Source organism: Meleagris gallopavo, chromosome 4 (assembly GCF_000146605.3).
Source record: "Meleagris gallopavo isolate NT-WF06-2002-E0010 breed Aviagen turkey brand Nicholas breeding stock chromosome 4, Turkey_5.1, whole genome shotgun sequence".
In the NCBI taxonomy this organism is placed as follows: domain Eukaryota; kingdom Metazoa; phylum Chordata; class Aves; order Galliformes; family Phasianidae; genus Meleagris; species Meleagris gallopavo.
In genome coordinates this window covers 24,172,352-24,176,364 of record NC_015014.2, presented here as the reverse complement: position 1 = coordinate 24,176,364, position 4,013 = coordinate 24,172,352, and positions in this window count along the sequence as shown.

The window sequence follows — 4,013 nt, the reverse complement described above, 5'->3', positions numbered from 1 at the left end:
TGAAGTCACTGACAGTTATTCCAAGGCATGGAGGACGGACGTTCAATTCCAATTTATGACTTTGAAAATTTCTCTCTCTCTCCCCTATTGTAATTATATCATCTATAAACAGCAGACTTTTTATTATTTTATATTATTTTTAAGTGGAAAAAGAATTATTCTTTGGCACTAATCAGCCTTGAGTGAACATTTATAGCAGATAAAAATTTTTCTGTATTAGGGTTTATAATGGAATTGGTTAGAGTACACTCTGACTCTAGTGTACTAGCTAGCGCACTAGACACTGCTGAGTGGATTTTTGTTACAAACTAACAAAAGGAGCTTGACATTTTTCTTGCCTATTACTGCTAGCAGCGCTTCCTGCTTTTCTTTTTGAATCACATCACACTTCTGCTATCAAAGATAAGTTTGGATATTATAGCGCTATATATATTTTTTTCTCTTTTGGGCTTTTCAAGGCTCCTTTGGGTCACTGTTACAAGACAAGGTGTTCAAGATCATAAGCTTTTGGAGGTAGGACTGTGTTGACTATAGGATACAACATCTAGCAGAGAGGAACTACTGATTAGAATGTGCTCTACTGGTGCTCTTGAAACAGAAATACTAACAGACAGAATGAGGTTTCCATTTTACATTCTGTAATATACAGATTGAGCAAAGGTATAAAGGTCTTTCCAAGATCTTCTTCCAGGGTTCTTTTTTTCCCTGGCTTTCAATAGGGGCAATATTTAAGGTGCAGTTTAATAGACGGAGGTAGGGGTGAATGTACAAAAATCCCCCAAACATTCTAATCTATGTTTATTGGCAGAATTTCTAAATGACCATTGAGATCTGCAACCTTGAAGCTAGCACAAAAATTTAGGCAGGTGATGTCTCAGACAACCAATATGAAATAAACATATTTTTATAATTTTTTAATACATTAATATTCCCATAAAATATATATAACCAGTAAAAGAGGCTATTCCAATCCTCACTGAATGGAAAACCATAAGTCAGGACATAACTATTGGTCATATTACAAAAAATTTGCTTAAATCCAAGAATATCTTAATCTCTATCTATGGTTAGGAAAAAGACTAGTCTAACAGAAAAGCACAGGTCACTATTAAGAGATCTACAGTCTGATTGCATTCAACTGAGCTAACAAAGTGGTCTGATAAAACAGTTTGTTTCATGTCTTCAGGAGTACAAAACAATCTTTCCAGCATTAAAAATCTTGCTTCAGCAGATCATACTTTTCAGTTTGGTAGTATTATTAGCATGCATATACCCTTTTAAACATTGGTATTTCTTTGTATTTTGATTCAGATGGCCGCTAGTGAGTACAGCTGAAATTCACTCACACTAACAAGCACTTCTGACATTTAACACACCTGAGAGAATTTACATGGATTCCAGTGGAAATATTTAGCCAGGTATGGGACACTGAATTTGGAAAAAGAGGCATCTCCAGGTGTTTAAAATGAATTTCAAAACAGTCACAGTGATTTTAAATTCCTGTTTCTTGGATGTTTGCACTGAATGTTTCTAAAAATAAAATTTAATTCCTAGAACTTCACATTGTCAGGATGTTTTAAAAAAACCTGAAATTTGAGTACAAAACTAAAGAAACATCTCTAGTACCTTATAATATTCATACTACTGAGAAAATAAATGAAATCCCTACATAACTCTGCATTGCAAGGGAAAAACCTCTGGATTCTGCTGAATCCAGTATTCCAGAGGCACATCTACTTTTTTTTTTTTTAATTTTCAAGGAAGCAAGTATCTCACCATTGAGATAAAATAGTGACTTCACAAAGCCCTTAAGCAAGGATTAAGTAAATTTAGAGTCCTTTATGACCTTTACACAGTGGATGGATTTAGTCTTTTCTCGTCCTGAAAACGCAAAGTTTCATGCACTAGAATGACATATATTAGAAGCATAAATCCTTTTAAAAAATTATATTTGCTGAACAAGCCTGAAATACATCTTTTCTCATCTTTATTTTCCTTTTGGAACAGAACAAAGGAAGCTTATATATCTATACTTCGTTTTTGAAATTCACTATAGTAAGAAAATCTTTAAAACAATTTTTTTCTCATCATGTTTACATTCTCAAAAATGTTGATGGTACCTATGCAATGAAGTGTGAAACTAAGCAAGAAAACATATTTTTTTGTATTTTTTTAATCTCTCTCATCCACCAATGTTCTGATTCCACAAATAAAAAAACCCAACATTCACAATTTTATTCATCTAATAATAATGTATTGCAATAGCAATTTCTATTCAGGAACATCCAATTTTGTATACATGAAATTAAATGTATAACATTATAACAATTCAACCATGTAGGTGGTCTTGGACTACTCATGTGTTGTTATGAATGATAGATTTTTGAAATGAGTACCTTGGAATACGATCATACTATGCAAGTATTGAAAAGCACAGATGTTTCATCCAGAGTCAGAAGATACCTGAATAGATATTCGTGAACGTAAAATAAGATGTGCTTAAAATTAAATTCTATTGCTTTCTTAAAACTATACGTTTATACATTCATATTTAAAGTACTTTTAAGAACAAAATCAAACAGTACTAAGATGATTAAGTAGTTTTCTTTGCCCTGAATGTTCGCACATGACTGTCACATCCATACGTATAAATTCAATTACAATTTCATCCTGTCATTTTCGTACATTATTGAACTGAACAAAATTCAGTGAAACTCAAACTCCGTAGTTCACATATCAGCATCAATTGCACTTGGAACAGGCCTCTTCGGCTATTTCACTTGTATGTAGTCCTTGTCTACATTTCTTGAATCAACTTATAGCATATTCATTTACATGAACAGGCCAAAAATTTTAAATACGATAAACATGAATCTTGTGTTTAGTACGTGCTTCTCACAAAACCTAATGGCCTGAATTAACTCTCTGATGCACTTGTACTTTCCCCTCTGCTCAGTACAATACTGTCTGCCTTCTTTACCTATCCAGCCTTTATGAGAAAGCAATTTGCTGGTTCTATTTTCTTAAAAGAGGAAGGAGAATTAGGGATCAAGGAGTGGAGACTAAGTCTAATGAGTAAATTGAATAGCAAAGAATCCCCACAAAATCCACGTACCTGCTGTCTTAGAAGACACACAGTGGTCCCAAAATTTTCTAGTGCAGTATTACCATCAAATGAATCTCAAAAAAGCCAAGATCAGGCTAGCAGGACTGAAACAAGCATAATGCAAATATCATTCAATCTGCTTAAATATGCATTTTCAAAGGTGTGCTGTAGTGTCTGAACTTCTCTCTTTGAACTTTTCTCTTTGATTAAAAAAATTCCAAGAAACAAATTACAGGAATCAGAAGGAATTTTATTATGTAGTTGTGATATAAAATGACAGTATTTATATTTTATCATTTTAGGAGTTCAGAGAAGGCTAAATACATTCCAACTTTGTGTTCCCTCACAGTGTTGTATACTCATCAGTCTCTCATTTGAAAATATATCATCTTGCAAAATTGCCTAGAGATATGGAGGAACATACATATCTTTGTGTCCTACAACCTTGCTATTTCAAAAGAACAACAACATTGTTCTCCATTCTGCTAGTCACTGTGAACAAATGATATTTTCTTTTTAATGGAATGTACAATAGAGAACACTGTACATTTTTGTCTGAAATGGAAAAAACCCAACACGGTCTGTAGGGCCAACATTTTTCTTGAAAACTGTTCTAGTTACTTAGCTGATTTTTTCCCACTGCCTTTGGTGCAGAACAAATAGGTCTGCTTTGATTGCTTGGGGGTTTACGTTTCCAGCCCTGCAAAGAGAAAAGTGACTGCGGCTCCCACTGCAGGTATTTAAATGCCCAATCGAAACATTCAACAATAGACGTAATTAAGCAGGTTCTAATTTTACTTATGTGATTCAACATAAAGAGAAGAGCTCCATTACTTAAGTGTTTACGTCATTCCTTGGAGAAATGACCTTAATTTATTGTAATTTCCAGTTGGAAGATTACCAAATT